Consider the following 18,929-nt stretch of genomic DNA (forward strand, 5'->3'; position numbering starts at 1 on the left):
GAAATGCGGCAGCCAATTTGTGCACAGCAAGCTCCCATCAACAGCAGATAATCTGTTTCAGTGATATTGAACGATGGATAAACATTGGTTAGGACACTGGGGATAATTCCCCTGCTGTTCTTCAACATAGTGTCCTGGGAACTTTAAGGCAGTAAGCTGCAAAATGGAAATCCTCCCTTTTCATTTGCAGTGTAAGGGACCTTTCTATTTGTTCCTGTTTATTCCTTGTTTATTCCCTTATTTCCCCTTGCTTTGATTTTTGCTATTACAATTTTGATCCATGGAAGATTAATCGACCTGTGCCTTTAATTCAAGTAGAACGTTGTGCTGGTTTGTACTGGAGATTGACCAATGACAGGGATGGGCTGTGACTTGGTTAGACTGACTTGGCTGGTGGCCAATGAATTGGTCCAAAAGGCCGGTGCTCTGCCCGGTAACATGTGGTGATTGGATAGGATCACACTGATATGCTTTTAGCCCCTTCACCATGAGCTTTTATTTTAGTGACAAACTTTGATGTGGCATCTTATTAAATGCCTTTTGGAAATCCAAGTACACCACATCAACAGGTTCTCCTTTATCTGCCTTACTTGCTACCTTCTCAAAAAAATTAAAAATGTAGTTGAACACAATTTCCCTTTCACCAGACTCAGTCTCTAGAGCAAGGTTTCTCAAACTGAGAGTCGTGGATTTCGGGAGCGTCGCGGAGCGATCAGTCACGGCATTCCCAATCGCGGGAGAAGTGTCCAAACGCCGCAATCGGCTTTTCAGAATGGCGGGCACGCCTGGCCTTTAACTACAAATGATGGAGTCTTCCCGCCAGAAGCGGTGGCAGAGAACAAGTCATGAGCGCGGTACGTACACTGACGCCACATGCCCTGTGTGTCCGTGATTTGGATGCAAAATCATGGAGGAGAGGTTCCTCCATTTGTAGCTGCCAGCAAGCAAGCAACAGGACTGTGTGGAGAACTGAAGATGAGTCATTTTGTAATAAGGAAGAGAGGGCCAGAGTCACAAACAGGCCAGTATCTCACAAGAGATCTTCTCGGGAAAGTTCAGGGAAGGACAAAGCAGTGCTGGCGTGAGCTTTTTGCTGAGCTCCAAGGCTTCTGGTGAACACCCAACAAAGAAAAAACTGAAGCCGGGAACAAAGCAGTATAAAAATTATGTATTGATTTTCTGACTTTCTTAATTGTGCCAATGCAAATGAGGATGCAAAGCCCATGTGTGTTATATGCAGGGAGGTACTGGTAAATTAAAGTTTCAAACCCTCAAAACTTCAAAGGCATGGCGAGTTCGAGGACAAACCTCTTGATTTTTATCAAAGGATGCGGCAAGAACTTAAATTGTCAGTGTCATAATATCCACTCATGTATATAATGAGATGCAGACAGGCAGTGATTGACACATAGGATGACCAGTAAGCATACAACACAGCACAGCCAATCACCAGACAGGACACTACCACTATAAAGCCAGAGGGCACTAGGTTTCCCGCTCTCTCGGGACCTAGCTACTGAGACAGTCAGAGTCCACGAGCTAGCAAGCACAAACACCATGCGGTAGCTAGTAAGTCTGGTCAGGCTACTACAAGGTCACTAGTCAGTTCAGTATAGTGTCGACCCACAGCTGAATATGTACAGCCGTTCACCTAGTTGAATAAAACAGTGTTGGATCTTCTCCTGTGTTAGACATCTGTTTCTAACTTCCCTGCATCGAGTGCAGTCCACATCGAACCAACCTGCCTAACACATCATGGTACCAGAGTGATATTGATCTTGACGGGCCTACCTTGAGTGAATCAGCATCGACCAGCAAGCAGCCATCCAGCGAAATGGAAATAATCCAGCCTCCTCCGCAACTCCGCATCTCCGGCAACCTCGGCGCAAATTGGAAAACCTTCAAGCAAAAGTTCCTCTTGTACATCGAGGCCTCCAACCTCGAGGCAGCACCGGATGCCAGGAAGATTGCGCTATTTCTCTCCACTGCGGGGGGCCACGCCAGCCATATCTACAATTCGCTTATGTTCGCCGACGACGAAGACAAAACAAAATTCAAAACAGTCCTGCTGAGCTTCGACAGCCACTGAGACATTGAGGTGAATGAGAGCTTTGAACGGTACATCTTCCAGCAGAGGCTTCAGGGTAAGGATGAACCTTTTCAGTCCTTCTTGACCCATCTCCGCATCCTAACGCAGTCATGTAACTATGACTCGACGGCTGATTCCATGATCCGGGATCACATCATTTTCGGGGTCCACTCCGACTCCCTGCGGCAGCAGCTCCTTAAAGTCAAACAGTTGACCCTCTCTGTCGCTATCGAGACGTGCGTTGTCCATGAGCATGCCGAGAATCGTTACTCCCACATCATGGCGGCAGAAACTGCAAAGTTGGCCTCCCACGAGGCAGAAAGGGTGCAGGCCATTGCACAGATGCAGGGCCTGAGCATCGAGGAGAGTAGCCGTTTCGCCCGCTTTTCTCGGATCCCTGCGCATGCGCGCCACGACCGAGTGGACGACGAGACCAAAAACCCGACTGCGCAGGTATGTACGTCGGCCGACCGCACTGTGCATGTGCGATGGCGCACGGATCGCACTGACATCAGCGTCATGACGTGTCCGAATTGTGGCTCCGCCCACTTAAAGCGGCAATGTCCGGCAAGAGGACGCCGATGTCTCCAGTGTGGCAAATGTGGCCACTCCGCAGCCCTCTGCAGATCCGCTCCACCGCTCAGCAGCCAGCGATCCCAGCTGCAGCGAAGAAGTATCCGCTCAATACAACAAGGCATGCCAGATTCTGATCCCGAGAGCCCAACAGACCCTGATGCTGACTGCCTCAAGTCTCCATATCGGGTGGGCATGAATACCACACATGAGCTGGCCTCCATCACACCTGGGAAACGCCTCTCGATCCTCAGTGTGGATCCCGACGACGAGTGGTGTGCTGTCCTCACAGTTAACAAGGTTCGCATCCGATTTAAACTGGACACCGGCGTGTCTGCCAGCCTCATCTCACAATACGACCTCGACACCATCCGGCCCGACCAAGCATTCTTCCACCGGCCTGCCAGCTCCTTGACTACAATGGCAATGCCATAGCTGCCAGTGGCTCATGTCAACTAGGGGTATCCAACAAGGCGATCAAGGGAACGTTACGATTTGAAATCGTCAGGCCTGCAAGCTCCTGAACCTGGTTCAGCGAGTCCACACCATGTCATCGTCACCGGCGACGGCCTCGCCCGATGGAAATTTGCAAGCCGACATAGACGACATTATCACGCAGTACCACAGTGATTTCGATGGAATTGGCATGCTCCCATACCGATACAAAATACTGCCCAAGCCGAACGCCACCCCTGTAATAATAATAATAATAATAATAATAATTGCTTATTGTCACAAGTAGTGACAAGTCGATGAAGTTGCTGTGAAAAGCCCCTAGTCGCCACATTCCGGCGCCTGTTCGGGGAGGCCGGTACGGGAATTGAACCCGCGCTGCTGCCTTGTTCTGCATTACAAGCCAGCTGTTTAGTCCACTGTGCTAAACCAGCCCCATGCAACACACCGAGTGCCGGCGCCCCTCAAGGATCATCTGAAAAAGCAGCTACAGGACCTCCAAGACTAGGGCATCATCTCGAAGGTCACGGAGCCAACAGACTGGGTCAGCTCCATGGTATGCGTAAAGAAGCCATCAGGGGAGCTCCGCATTTGCATTGATCCTAAGGATCTAAACCGCAACATCATGCGGGTGCACTACCCGATCCCGAAGCGTGAAGAGTTAACCAGTGAGATGGCTCATGCCAAATTCTTCACTAAGCTGGACGCCTCCAAGGGTTTTTGGCAAATACAGCTGGACACGTCCAGTTGCAAGCTGTGCACGTTCAACACCCCGTTCGGCCGCTACTGTTACAACCGCATGCCTTTCGGTATCGTATCTGCCTCCAAAGTGTTTCATCGCATCATGGAGCAGATGATGGAGGGCATCGAGGGGGTACGAGTATACGTGGATGACGTGATCATCTGGTCCACAACGCCCCAGGAACACATCGCTCGCCTCAAGCAGATCTTCCAGCGAATTCATGAACATGGTCTCCAGCTCAACAAGGCCAAGTGCTCATTTGGTCAATCTGATATAAAGTTTCTAGGCGACCACATCTCGCGGCAGGGTGTGCGGCCTGACGCCGACAAGGTCTTGGCGATCAACGCCATGAAGACCCCGGAGGACAAGAAGGCGGTCCTCCGCTTCCTCGGGATGGTCAACTTTCTCTGGAAATTCATTCCCAATATGGCATCCCACACCGCGGCCCTCTGCCATCTCGTCAAGAAGTCAACGGAATTCCAGTGGCTGCCCACACATGAAGAGGAATGGCGTGAGCTGAAGGCAAAGCTCACCACAGCCCCAGTTCTAGCGTTCTTCGACCCAACCAAGGAAACCAAGATATCAACTGATGCAAGCCAGGATGGCATTGGGGCAGTGCTCCTCCAGCGAGATGACTCCTCGTCCTGGGCTCCAGTGGCATCTGCCTCCAGGGCCATGACGCCCACTGAGCAACGGTATACCCAAATCGAAAAGGAGTGTCTGGGTCTCCTGACAGGAATAGTCAAGTTTCATGATTACGTATACGACCTGCCGAAATTCACGGTGGAAACGGACCACAGGCCTCTAGACAACATAATCCAGAAGGATTTAAATGACATGACAGCGGTTACAGCGAATTCTTCTTCGACTCCGCGCTATGACTTCAAACTTGGCTACAGCCAGGCAAAGAGCTGATCATTGCAGATGCCCTATCCCGGTCCATCACCACACCGTGTGAACAAAGTGACTTCATCTGCCACATAGAAGCGCAAGTGCAATTGTGTGCCACCAACCTCCCAGCCTCTGACAAACGGGTGATCCAAAATCGTGAGTAAACGGCCAAGGATCCTTTACTGCAGCGTGTGATGCAGCACCTTACCCATGGCTGGCAGAAGGGACAATGTCCCCAATTCTTTAATGTCAAAGACGAGCTGACGGTTGTGGAAGGAATCCTTGGTGGTCCGAGGGGGAGAAGAGCATCGGGTGTCGCTATATGCGGATGACCTGTTGCTGTACGTGGCGGATCCAATGGAGGGGATGGTGGAGGTCATGCAGACTCTAAGGGAGTTTGGGGAGTTTTCGGGCTATAAGCTCAATGTAGGGAAGAGTGAGCTCTTTGTATTACAGGCGGGGGACCAAGAAAGAGGGATAGGGGACCTACCGCCGAGGAGGGCGGAGGGGAGCTTTCGGTATCTGGGGATCCAAATAGCCAGGAGTTGGGGGACCCTACATAAACTGAATCTGACGAGGTTGGTGGAGCAAATGGAGGAGGATTTTAAAAGATGGGACATGTTACCGCTCTCGCTGGCAGGTAGAGTGCAGTCGGTCAAAATGGTGGTCCTTCCGAGGTTTCTGTTTGTGTTTCAGTGCCTTCCCATCGTGATCACTAAGGCCTTTTTTAAGAGAGTAGGCAGGAGTATTATGGGGTTTGTGTGGGCGAATAAGACCCCGAGAGTAAGGAGAGGGTTCCTGGAACGCAGCAGGGACCGAGGAGGGTTGGCGCTGCCAAACCTGGGGAGCTACTACTGGGCAGCAAATGTGGCGATGACCCGCAAGTGGGTTATGGAGGGAGAGAGGGCGGCATGGAAGAGGATGGAGATGGCGTCCTTTAAAGGAACTAGCCTGGGGGCGTTGGTGACGGCACCGCTGCCGCTCTCGCCGACAAAGTATACCACGAGCTCGGTGGTGGCCGCAACGCTAAGGATCTGGATCACGAGCCAGTGGAGACGGCACCGGGGTGCAATGGGAGCATCGGTGTGGTCCCCGATCAGGGGTAACCACCGGTTTGTCCCGGGGAAGATGGACAGGGGGTTCCAGAACTGGCATCGGGCGGGGATTGGAAGAATGGTGGACCTGTTCATCGACGGGACGTTTGCGCCTAGGGACACTGGAGGATAAGTTCGAGTTACCCCCGGGGTAATGCCTTTAGATATATGCAGGTGAGGGCTTTTGTGAGGCGACAGGTGAGGGAATTCCCGTTGCTCCCGGCACAAGAAGTTCAAGATAGGGTGATCTCGGGTGTATGGGTCGGGGAGGGCAAGGTGTCGGAAATACACCAGGAGTTGAAAGAAGAGGGGGAAGCGCTGGTAGAAGAGTTGAAGGGTAAATGGGAGGAGGAGCTGGGGAAGGAGATCGAGGAAGGTCTGTGGGCTGATGCCCTAGGTAGGGTTAATTCCTCCTCCTCGTGTGCTAGGCTCAGCATGATACAATTTAAGGTGGTCCACAGAGCGCTTGACGGGGGCGAGGTTGAGTAGGTTCTTTGGGGTAGAGGACAGATGTGGAAGGTGCTCAGGGAGCCCGCGAACCATGTCCATATGTTTTGGTCATGCCCGGCACTGGAGGGGTTCTGGAGAGGAGTGGCGGGAGCAATATCTCAGGTGGTGAAAGTCCGGGTCAAGCCAAGCTGGGGGCTAGCAATATTTGGAGTAGTGGACGAACCGGGAGTGCAGGAGGCGAAAGAGGCCGGCATTCTGGCCTTTGCGCCCCTAGTAGCCCGGCGAAGGATCTTGCTAATGTGGAAGGAGGCGAAGCACCCCAGCCTGGAGGCCTGGATAAATGATATGGCTGGGTTCAGAAGGTTGGAGAGGATTAAGTTCGCCTTGAGAGGGTCTGCACAGGGGTTCTACAGGCGGTGGCAACCGTTCCTAGACTATCTCGCGGAGCGTTAGAGGAAGGTCGGTCAGCAGCAGCAGCAACCTTGGGGGGCGGTGGAGGGGACGTCCTGGGAGGGGGAGGGGAGGGGGGGGGAGAAAAGGGGGGACTGCCTGGGAGGGTGGATGAGCAAGAGATAACATGAAGGGTTGGGGAAACTGGCACATACGGGTGAGGGCCAGTGTACAAAGCTGTGTAAATATATCATTTTGCCATGTATATATCTTGCTCTGCGCGATTTCTCATTTTTTTTTGTTACGGGGCGGGGGGGTGTTATTGTTTGTAAGGGAGAAAAATTGTGTTAAAAAACTTTAATAAATATATGTATATTTTTTAAAAGTGGAGGGAATCCTTCTGAAACTCGACAGGATCGTTATTTCTCAAAGCATGCAGGCTATGGTGCTGGGCCAACTCCATGAGGGTCACCTTGGAGTCGAGAAATGCCGACGCAGGGCTCGGGAGGCGGTTTACTGGCCGGGCACTAACCAGGATATTGACAACATGGTCCTCAACTGCCCCACCTGTCAGAAGTTTCAACCGGCTCAACCCAAGGAAACACTGCAACAGCACGAGATCGTGACCTCTCCGTGGTCCATAGTAAGTGTAGACCTTTTTCACGCCAAGGGGCGTGACTACATACCCCTGGTCGACTACTTCTCCAGTTACCCAGAAGTGGTGAAACTGTCCGACCTAACGTCGAAGGCGGTCATCAAATCCTGCAAAGAAACATTCGCCAGGCACGTGATACTGCTCATGGTAATGAGCAACAACAGTCCATGCTTTTACAGCCAGGAATGGTCTGATTTTGCACAGTCCTACAACTTCCGTCACGTTACCTCCAGTCCCCACTACCCGCAATCAAACGGGAAGGCCGAGAAAGGGGTCCATATTGTCAAGCGGTTGCTGTGCAAAGCTGCAGACTAAGACTCCGACTTCAACCTGGCGATGCTGGCATACAGGGCAACCCCACTGTCAACTAGGTTGTCTCCAGCGCAGATGCTCATGAATCGCACTCTGAGGACCACAGTTCCAGCCATCCATGTTCCAGACCTTGACCACCTCACAGTACTACAAAAAGTGCAGCAGTCTCGGGCCCAACAGAAGGCCACACATAATGCTCATGCCACGGATTTACCTGAGCTGGCTCCAGCCGATCATGTTCGCGTCCAGTTGCCTGAGGGCCGTTGGTCAGCCACAGCTGTTGTTGTCAAACAAGTTGCCCCGATGTCTTTCATTGTTCGCATGGCTGATGGCTCCCTGCTACGGCACAACAGATGGGCATTGCGAAGAGTTCCACGCCCACCACCTGACTGCAGTGCTCCGCCGGCTATTATGCTTCCTCCGGACATACCCTGCCATGAGGCCACCGATCTGCCAGTGATCCTGCCGGCCCACGCGACCTCCGCAATAGCAGCGATCCCACCTCTCCACCTCTGCGGCGATCGACAAGAATTCGGCGCCCGCCACAAAGTCTGAATCTGTAGACTTAACTTTTGTAAATTTTGTGACTGAATCCATCGACTTAACTCTTGTAAATATTGCTTAGTTTGCCATGTATCTGCACTATCGACACCTTATATATACCTCAGTATTTATTTAACTAAAAACAAAAGAGATGTCATAATATCCACTCATGTATATAATGAGATGCAGACAGGCAGTGATTGACACATAAGATGACCAGTAAGCATACAACACAGCACAGCCAATCACCAGACAGGACACTACCACTATAAAGCCAGAGGGCACTAGGTTTCCCGCTCTCTCGGGACCTAGCTACTGAGACAGTCAGAGTCCACGAGCTAGCAAGCACAAACACCATGCGGTAGCTAGTAAGTCTGGTCAGGCTACTACAAGGTCACTAGTCAGTTCAGTATAGTGTCGACCCACAGCTGAATATGTACAGTAGTTCATCTAGTTGAATAAAACAGTGTTGGATCTTCTCCTGTGTTAGACGTCTGTTTCTAACTTCCCTGCATTGAGTGCAGTCCACATCAAACCAACCTGCCTAACACATCAGTCAGCTGAAGTCCTTGCAGAAATGTAACATTCGATGACAAAGAAAGTCTTTCTTTCTCAAAGGATAAATCTTTGCTGAGTTATTAAATAGCTCCTTGAAAGCCTGCCACTGCATTTTCACTGACCTAGTTTCCCAGTTCACCTTTGCTAGCTCTGACTTCATACCCTTAGAATTAATTATCTTTATTCAGTGTAAATTATTTGTCTTACACCCACACTTCTCCCCTTCAAACTGAACATAAACTTCTATCACGCTTTTAATTGATGTCACTTAAAGAATGTTTTAAAGATTAGTACTGAAGACTTGCCACACCCCTAGCCAAGCTGTTCCAGTACAGCTACAACACTGGCATCTACCCAGCAATGTGGAAAATTGCCCAGGTGTGTCCTGTACACAAGAAACAGGACAAGTCCAACCCAGCCAATTACCGCCCTATGAGTCTACTATCCATCATCAGCAAAGTGATGGAAAGAGTCATCAACAGTGCTATCAAGCGGCACTTACTCAGCAATCACCTGCTCATGGACACACAGTTTGGGTTCTGCCAGGGTCACTCAGCTCCTGATCTCATTACAGCCTTAGTTCAAACATGGGCAAAAAGGATTAATGCCAGAGGTCAGGTGAGAGTTACTGCCCTTGATATCAAGACAGCATTTGTATGGCATCATGGAGACCTAGCTAAACTGGAGCCCATGGGAATCGGGGCAAAAAAGGTTGGAGTCATTCCTGCTACAAAGGAAGATGGTTGTGGTGGTTGGAGGTAAACTCACCTCCGGACACCTCCCCCCACCCCACCCCCCCCCCAAAAAAGCCTGGCCACCATCTTCAAGGCACAAGTCAGGCATGTAATGGAATGCTGTCCACTTGTTGCCTGGATTAGTGCAGCTCCAACAACACTCAAGAAGCTCAATATCATCCAGGACAAAGCAGCCTGCTTGATTGCTCTTCCTTCCACTAACATTCAAACCGATGAACAGTGACAGCTGTGTGTACCATCTACAAGATGCACTGCAGTAACTCACCAAGGTTCCTCAGACAGCACTTTCCAAACCCTTGATCACTATCGTCTAGAAGGACAAGAGCAGCAGATACCTGGGAACCCCACCACTTGGAGGTTTCCCTCCAAGTCACTCACCACCCTGACTTGGAAATATATCGCCGTTCCTTCACTGTCGCTGGGGCAACATCCTGGAACTCCCATCCTAACAGCACAGTGGCTGTACTTACACCACAAGGATTGCAGGTGTTCAAGAAGGCAACTCACCACCACCCTTCTGTAGGGCAACTAAGGATGGGCAATAAATGCTGGCCTAATCAGCGATGCCCACATCCCGTAAATGAACTTAAAAAAACATGAGTTTATTGATTAGCCTGGTCTCATTGCTCATTATCAGGGCTGCACCCTGGTTGGCTCTAGAGCATACTGCTCTCAGAAATGATCACAAATACACTCTTATGAATTCACTTTCCAGGCTACCTTTGTCAATGTGATTCATCCACTCGACATGTAGATTAAAGACACCCATGATTATTGTAGTACTTTTATTACACACCTCACTTATTTCTCCTTGTGTACGCTGTCCTACAGTGTAGCTACTATTAGAGGGGCCTATAAACTACTCCCACAAGTGAACTTTTGCCTTTCCTATTTCCCATCTCTACACAAATTGATTTTACATCTTGCTCTTTCTTTTTTTTTAATTTTTCCTTTTCTGAGTTACCAAGCCAGGGCTCAGAGTGTGGGTCAGGGGCAAACCCCTAATCCAGCTCCTCGCCTGCTCCAAAAAACTAATTCAAATTGAATCGAATTTATGGTCCCCACAAGAGAGACATACCAGATCTGAACCCAAAGGCTCAATCTACAGACACTTGATCTTAGCCAAAAGGCTGAGAAGTGATTACATCTTGCTCTTTCAACCATCATCTTTCATTACTATACCAATGACATGCTCAATTAACAGAATTACCCCACCACCTTTTTGAAATGTAACATATCCTTCAATATTAAGGCCCCAGCGGTGGTCACCTTAGTCAACCTGCAACCATATCGCCTTTGGTCAGGAAACTGAGCCTTGTTCTTTGACAAATTGGATTGTGGAATTTTTCATGTCCACTTGAAAGGGCAGTTGGCTATACTGACTGTACTGGGCATACTAAACTCACTCATTAGTGTACCGAGCACTCTGTATTTCCTTCGTACTGTGCTGGCATGCTCCAATCACTCAATATTGTACTGAGCATGTACTCCCTCAGTACTGTACTGAATTCTGTGTATTCCCTTCCTACTGTACTGAGTACTCTGTATTCCCTTCGTACTGTACTGAGTACTCTGTATTCCCTTCGTACTGTACTGAGTAGTCTGTATTCCCTTCGTACTGTACTGAGTACTCTCTATTCCCTTTGTACTATACTGTATTCCCTTCGTACTGTACTGAATACTCTGTATTCTGTATTCCCTTTGTACTGTACTGAGTACTCTGTATTCTCTTCGTACTGTACTAAGTACTCTGTATTCCCTTCGTACTCTACTGAATACTCTGTATTCCCTTCGTACTGTACTGAGTACTCTGTATTCCCTTCGTACTCTACTGAATACTCTGTATTCCCTTCGTACTGTACTGAGTACTCTGTATTCCCTTCGTACTGTACCGAGCATGCTCTAATCCCTCAATATTGTACCGAACACTCGGTACTCCCTCAGTACTGTATTGACTACTCTGTATTCCCTTCATACTGTAACGAGCATGCTCTAATCCCTCAATATTGTACTGAACACTCTGTGCGCTGTACTCCCTCAGTACTGTGCTGTGCATACTGTACTCCCTCGGGACTGTGCTGTGCATACTGTACTCCCTCAGTACTGTGTCGAGTGTGCTGTACTCCCTCACTACTGTGCCGAACACTCTGTACTCCCTCAGTACTGTGCCAAGTACGCTGTACTCCCTCAGTACTGTGCCGAGTACGCTGTACTCCCTCACTACTGTGCCGAGTATGCTGTACTCCCTCAGTACTGTGCCGAGTACGCTGTAATCCCTCAGTACTGTGCTGAGCACGCTGTACTCCCTCAGTACTGTGCCGAGCACACTGTACTCCCTCAGTACTGTGCCGAGTACGCTGAACTCCCTCAGGACTGTGCCGAGCACTCTGTACTCCCTTAGTACTGTGCCGAACACTCTGTACTCCCTCAGTACTATGCCGAACATACTGTACTCCCTCAGTACTGTGCCGAGCACTCTGTACACCCTCAGTACTGTGCCGAGTACGCTGTACTCCCTCAGTACTGTGTCGAGTATGCTGTACTCCCTCAGTACTGTGCCGAGCACTCTGTACTCCCTCAGTACTGTGCCGAGTACGCTGTACTCCCTCAGTACTGTGCCGAGTACGCTGTACTCCATCAGTACTGTGCCGAGCACTCTGTACTCCCTCCGTACTGTGCCGAGTACGCTGTACTCCCTCAGTACTGTGCCGAGTACGCTGTACTCCCTCAGTACTGTGCCGAGTACGCTGTAATCCCTCAGTACTGTGCTGAGCACTCTGTACTCCCTCCGTACTGTGCCGAACATACTGTACTCCCTCAGTACTGTGCCGAACACTCTGTACTCCCTCCGTACTGTGCCGAACATACTGTACTCCCTCAGTACTGTGCCGAGTACGCTGTACTCCCTCAGTACTGTGCCGAGCACTCTGTACTCCCTCAGTACTGTGCCGAGTATGCTGTACTCCCTCAGTACTGTGCCGAGCACTCTGTACTCCCTCAGTACTGTGCCGAGTACGCTGTACTCCCTCAGTACTGTGCCGAGTACGCTGTACTCCCTCAGTACTGTGCCGAGTACGCTGTACTCCCTCAGTACTGTGCCGAGTACGCTGTACTCCCTCAGTACTGTGCCGAGCACTCTGTACTCCCTCAGTACTGTGCCGAGCACTCTGTACTCCATCAGTACTGTGCCGAGTACGCTGTACTCCCTCAGTACTGTGCCGAGTACGCTGTACTCCCTCCGTACTGTGCCGAGTACGCTGTACTCCCTCCGTACTGTGCCGAGTACGCTGTACTCCCTCCGTACTGTGCCGAGTACGCTGTACTCCCTCAGTCCTGTGCCGAGTACGCTGTACTCCCTCAGTACTGTGCCGAGTACGCTGTACTCCCTCAGTACTGTGCCGAGTACGCTGTACTCCCTCAGTACTGTGCCGAGCACTCTGTACTCCCTCAGTACTGTGCCGAGTACGCTGTACTCCCTCCGTACTGTGCCGAGCACTCTGTACTCCCTCAGTACTGTGCCGAGTACGCTGTACTCCCTCAGTACTGTGCCGAGTACGCTGTACTCCCTCAGTACTGTGCCGAGTACGCTGTAATCCCTCAGTACTGTGCTGAGCACGCTGTACTCCCTCACTACTGTGCCGAGTATGCTGTACTCCCTCAGTACTGTGCCGAGTACGCTGTAATCCCTCAGTACTGTGCTGAGCACGCTGTACTCCCTCAGTACTGTGCCGAGCACACTGTACTCCCTCAGTACTGTGCCGAGTACGCTGAACTCCCTCAGGACTGTGCCGAGCACTCTGTACTCCCTTAGTACTGTGCCGAACACTCTGTACTCCCTCAGTACAATGCCGAACATACTGTACTCCCTCAGTACTGTGCCGAGCACTCTGTACACCCTCAGTACTGTGCCGAGTACGCTGTACTCCCTCAGTACTGTGTCGAGTATGCTGTACTCCCTCAGTACTGTGCCGAGCACTCTGTACTCCCTCAGTACTGTGCCGAGTACGCTGTACTCCCTCAGTACTGTGCCGAGTACGCTGTACTCCATCAGTACTGTGCCGAGCACTCTGTACTCCCTCCGTACTGTGCCGAGTACGCTGTACTCCCTCAGTACTGTGCCGAGTACGCTGTACTCCCTCAGTACTGTGCCGAGTACGCTGTAATCCCTCAGTACTGTGCTGAGCACTCTGTACTCCCTCCGTACTGTGCCGAACATACTGTACTCCCTCAGTACTGTGCCGAACACTCTGTACTCCCTCCGTACTGTGCCGAACATACTGTACTCCCTCAGTACTGTGCCGAACACTCTGTACTCCCTCCGTACTGTGCCGAACATACTGTACTCCCTCAGTACTGTGCCGAGTACGCTGTACTCCCTCAGTACTGTGCCGAGCACTCTGTACTCCCTCAGTACTGTGCCGAGCATGCTGTACTCCCTCAGTACTGTGCCGAGCACTCTGTACTCCCTCAGTACTGTGCCGAGTACGCTGTACTCCCTCAGTACTGTGCCGAGTCCGCTGTACTCCCTCAGTACTGTGCCGAGTACGCTGTACTCCCTCAGTACTGTGCCGAGTACGCTGTACTCCCTCAGTACTGTGCCGAACACTCTGTACTCCCTCAGTACTGTGCCGAGCACACTGTACTCCCTCAGTACTGTGCCGAGCACTCTGTACTCCCTCAGTACTGTGCCGAGTACGCTGTACTCCCTCAGTACTGTGCCGAGTATGCTGTACTCCCTCAGTACTGTGCCGAGTACGCTGTAATCCCTCAGTACTGTGCCGAGCACACTGTACTCCATCAGTACTGTGCCGAGTACGCTGTACTCCCTCAGTACTGTGCCGAGCACTCTGTACTCCATCAGTACTGTGCCGAGTACGCTGTACTCCCTCAGTACTGTGCCGAGTACGCTGTACTCCCTCCGTACTGTGCCGAGTACGCTGTACTCCCTCCGTACTGTGCCGAGTACGCTGTACTCCCTCCGTACTGTGCCGAGTACGCTGTACTCCCTCAGTACTGTGCCGAGTACGCTGTACTCCCTCAGCACTGTGCCGAGTACGCTGTACTCCCTCAGTACTGTGCCGAGTACGCTGTACTCCCTCAGTACTGTGCCGAGCACTCTGTACTCCCTCAGTACTGTGCCGAGTACGCTGTACTCCCTCCGTACTGTGCCGAGCACACTGTACTCCCTCAGTACTGTGCCGAGTACGCTGAACTCCCTCAGTACTGTGCCGAGTACGCTGTGCTCCCTCAGTACTGTGCCGAGCACTCTGTACTCCCTCAGTACTGTGCCGAGTACGCTGTACTCCCTCAGTACTGTGCCGAGTACCCTGTACTCCCTCAGTACTGTGCCGAGCACGCTGTACTCCCTCAGTACTGTGCCGAGCACGCTGTACTCCCTCAGTACTGTGCCGAGTACGCTGTACTCCCTCAGTACTGTGCCGAGTACGCTGTACTCCCTCAGTACTGTGCCGAGCACTCTGTACTCCCTCAGTACTGTGCCGAGCACACTGTACTCCCTCAGTACTGTGCCGAGTACGCTGAACTCCCTCAGTACTGTGCCGAGTACGCTGTACTCCCTCAGTACTGTGCCGAACACTCTGTACTCCCTCAGTACTGTGCCGAGCACACTGTACTCCCTCAGTACTGTGCCGAGTATGCTGTACTCCCTCACTACTGTGCCGAACACTCTGTACTCCCTCAGTACTGTGCCAAGTACGCTGTACTCCCTCAGTACTGTGCCGAGTACGCTGTACTCCCTCACTACTGTGCCGAGTATGCTGTACTCCCTCAGTACTGTGCCGAGTACGCTGTAATCCCTCAGTACTGTGCTGAGCACGCTGTACTCCCTCAGTACTGTGCCGAGCACACTGTACTCCCTCAGTACTGTGCCGAGTACGCTGAACTCCCTCAGGACTGTGCCGAGCACTCTGTACTCCCTTAGTACTGTGCCGAACACTCTGTACTCCCTCAGTACTATGCCGAACATACTGTACTCCCTCAGTACTGTGCCGAGCACTCTGTACACCCTCAGTACTGTGCCGAGTACGCTGTACTCCCTCAGTACTGTGCCGAGTACGCTGTACTCCCTCAGTACTGTGTCGAGTATGCTGTACTCCCTCAGTACTGTGCCGAGCACTCTGTACTCCCTCAGTACTGTGCCGAGTACGCTGTACTCCATCAGTACTGTGCCGAGCACTCTGTACTCCCTCCGTACTGTGCCGAGTACGCTGTACTCCCTCAGTACTGTGCCGAGTACGCTGTACTCCCTCCGTACTGTGCCGAGTACGCTGTACTCCCTCAGTACTGTGCCGAGTACGCTGTACTCCCTCAGTACTGTGCCGAGTACGCTGTAATCCCTCAGTACTGTGCTGAGCACGCTGTACTCCCTCAGTACTGTGCCGAGCACGCTGTACTCCCTCAGTACTGTGCCGAGTACGCTGTAATCCCTCAGTACTGTGCTGAGCACGCTGTACTCCCTCAGTACTGTGCTGAGCACGCTGTACTCCCTCAGTACTGTGCCGAGCACGCTGTACTCCCTCAGTACTGTGCCGAGTACGCTGTAATCCCTCAGTACTGTACTGAGCACTCTGTACTCCCTCCGTACTGTGCCGAACATACTGTACTCCCTCAGTACTGTGCCGAGTACGCTGTACTCCCTCAGTACTGTGCCGAGTACGCTGTACTCCCTCAGTACTGTGCCGAGTACGCTGTACTCCCTCAGTACTGTGCCGAGCACTCTGTACTCCCTCAGTACTGTGCCGAGTACGCTGTACTCCCTCAGTACTGTGCCGAACATACTGTACTCCCTCAGTACTGTGCCGAGTACGCTGTACTCCCTCAGTACTATGCCGAACACTCTGTACTCCCTCCGTACTGTGCCGAACATACTGTACTCCCTCAGTACTGTGCCGAGTACGCTGTACTCCCTCAGTACTGTGCCGAGCACTCTGTACTCCCTCAGTACTGTGCTGAGCACGCTGTACTCCCTCAGTACTGTGCCGAGTACGCTGTACTCCCTCAGTACTGTGCCGAGCACTCTGTACTCCCTCAGTACTGTGCCGAGCACGCTGTACTCCCTCAGTACTGTGCCGAGTACGCTGTACTCCCTCAGTACTGTGTCGAGTATGCTGTACTCCCTCAGTACTGTGCCGAGCACTCTGTACTCCCTCAGTACTGTGCCGAGTACGCTGTACTCCCTCAGTACTATGCCGAACATACTGTACTCCCTCAGTACTGTGCCGAGTACGCTGTACTCCCTCAGTACTGTGCCGAGCACTCTGTACTCCCTCAGTACTGTGCCGAGTACGCTGTACTCCCTCAGTACTGTGCCGAGCACTCTGTACTCCCTCAGTACTGTGCCGAGTAGGCTGTACTCCCTCAGGACTGTGCCGAGTACGCTGTACTCCCTCAGTACTGTGCCGAGCACTCTGTACTCCCTCAGTACTGTGCCGAGCACTCTGTACTCCCTCAGTACTGTGCCGAGTACGCTGTACTCCCTCAGTACTGTGCCGAGCACTCTGTACTCCCTCAGTACTGTGCCGAGTACGCTGTACTCCATCAGTACTGTGCCGAGCACTCTGTACTCCCTCCGTACTGTGCCGAGTACGCTGTACTCCCTCAGTACTGTGCCGAGTACGCTGTACTCCCTCCGTACTGTGCCGAGTACGCTGTACTCCCTCAGTACTGTGCCGAGTACGCTGTACTCCCTCAGTACTGTGCCGAGTACGCTGTAATCCCTCAGTACTGTGCTGAGCACGCTGTACTCCCTCAGTACTGTGCCGAGCACGCTGTACTCCCTCAGTACTGTGCCGAGTACGCTGTAATCCCTCAGTACTGTGCTGAGCACGCTGTACTCCCTCAGTACTGTGCTGAGCACGCTGTACTCCCTCAGTACTGTGCCGAGCACGCTGTACTCCCTCAGTACTGTGCCGAGTACGCTGTAATCCCTCAGTACTGTGCTGAGCACTCTGTACTCCCTCCGTACTGTGCCGAACATACTGTACTCCCTCAGTACTGTGCCGAGTACGCTGTACTCCCTCAGTACTGTGCCGAGTACGCTGTACTCCCTCAGTACTGTGCCGAGTACGCTGTACTCCCTCAGTACTGTGCCGAGCACTCTGTACTCCCTCAGTACTGTGCCGAGTACGCTGTACTCCCTCAGTACTGTGCCGAACATACTGTACTCCCTCAGTACTGTGCCGAGTACGCTGTACTCCCTCAGTACTATGCCGAACACTCTGTACTCCCTCCGTACTGTGCCGAACATACTGTACTCCCTCAGTACTGTGCCGAGTACGCTGTACTCCCTCAGTACTGTGCCGAGCACTCTGTACTCCCTCAGTACTGTGCTGAGCACGCTGTACTCCCTCAGTACTGTGCCGAGTACGCTGTACTCCCTCAGTACTGTGCCGAGCACTCTGTACTCCCTCAGTACTGTGCCGAGCACGCTGTACTCCCTCAGTACTGTGCCGAGTACGCTGTACTCCCTCAGTACTGTGTCGAGTATGCTGTACTCCCTCAGTACTGTGCCGAACATACTGTACTCCCTCAGTACTGTGCTGAGCACGCTGTACTCCCTCAGTACTGTGCCGAGTACGCTGTACTCCCTCAGTACTGTGCCGAGCACTCTGTACTCCCTCAGTACTGTGCCGAGTACGCTGTACTCCCTCAGTACTATGCCGAACATACTGTACTCCCTCAGTACTGTGCCGAGTACGCTGTACTCCCTCAGTACTGTGCCGAGCACTCTGTACTCCCTCAGTACTGTGCCGAGTACGCTGTACTCCCTCAGTACTGTGCCGAGCACTCTGTACTCCCTCAGTACTGTGCCGAGTACGCTGTACTCCCTCAGGACTGTGCCGAGTACGCTGTACTCCCTCAGTACTGTGCCGAGCACTCTGTACTCCCTCAGTACTGTGCCGAGCACTCTGTACTCCCTCAGTACTGTGCCGAGTACGCTGTACTCCCTCAGTACTGTGCCGAGCACTCTGTACTCCCTCAGTACTGTGCCGAGTACGCTGTACTCCCTCAGTACTGTGCCGAGTACGCTGTACTCCCTCAGTACTGTGCCGAGTACGCTGTACTCCCTCAGTTCTGTGCCGAGTACGCTGTACTCCCTCAGTACTGTGCCGAGCCCTCTGTACTCCCTCAGTACTGTGCCGAGCACTCTGTACTCCATCAGTACTGTGCCGAGTACGCTGTACTCCCTCAGTACTGTGCCGAGTACGCTGTACTCCCTCCGTACTGTGCCGAGTACGCTGTACTCCCTCCGTACTGTGCCGAGTACGCTGTACTCCCTCCGTACTGTGCCGAGTACGCTGTACTCCCTCAGTACTGTGCCGAGTACGCTGTGCTCCCTCAGTACTGTGCCGAGTACGCTGTACTCCCTCAGTACTGTGCCGAGCACTCTGTACTCCCTCAGTAC

At 52.1% G+C, this 18,929-nt stretch overlaps 1 long non-coding RNA gene and 1 other non-coding gene across 2 annotated transcripts in view; one reads left to right on the top strand and one right to left on the bottom strand.

Annotated features, from left to right (window-relative positions):
- Window positions 1-18,929, top strand: part of LOC140385325 (uncharacterized) — a 230,509-nt gene that overhangs the window by 85,619 nt on the left and 125,961 nt on the right. The window lies entirely within an intron of this gene.
- On the bottom strand, window positions 10,453-10,647 carry LOC140386111 (U2 spliceosomal RNA). The gene has a single exon (XR_011933579.1). It is a non-coding gene; the product is annotated as a U2 spliceosomal RNA (small nuclear RNA).

This window comes from Scyliorhinus torazame, chromosome 11, assembly GCF_047496885.1.
Source record: "Scyliorhinus torazame isolate Kashiwa2021f chromosome 11, sScyTor2.1, whole genome shotgun sequence".
Lineage (NCBI taxonomy): Eukaryota > Metazoa > Chordata > Chondrichthyes > Carcharhiniformes > Scyliorhinidae > Scyliorhinus > Scyliorhinus torazame.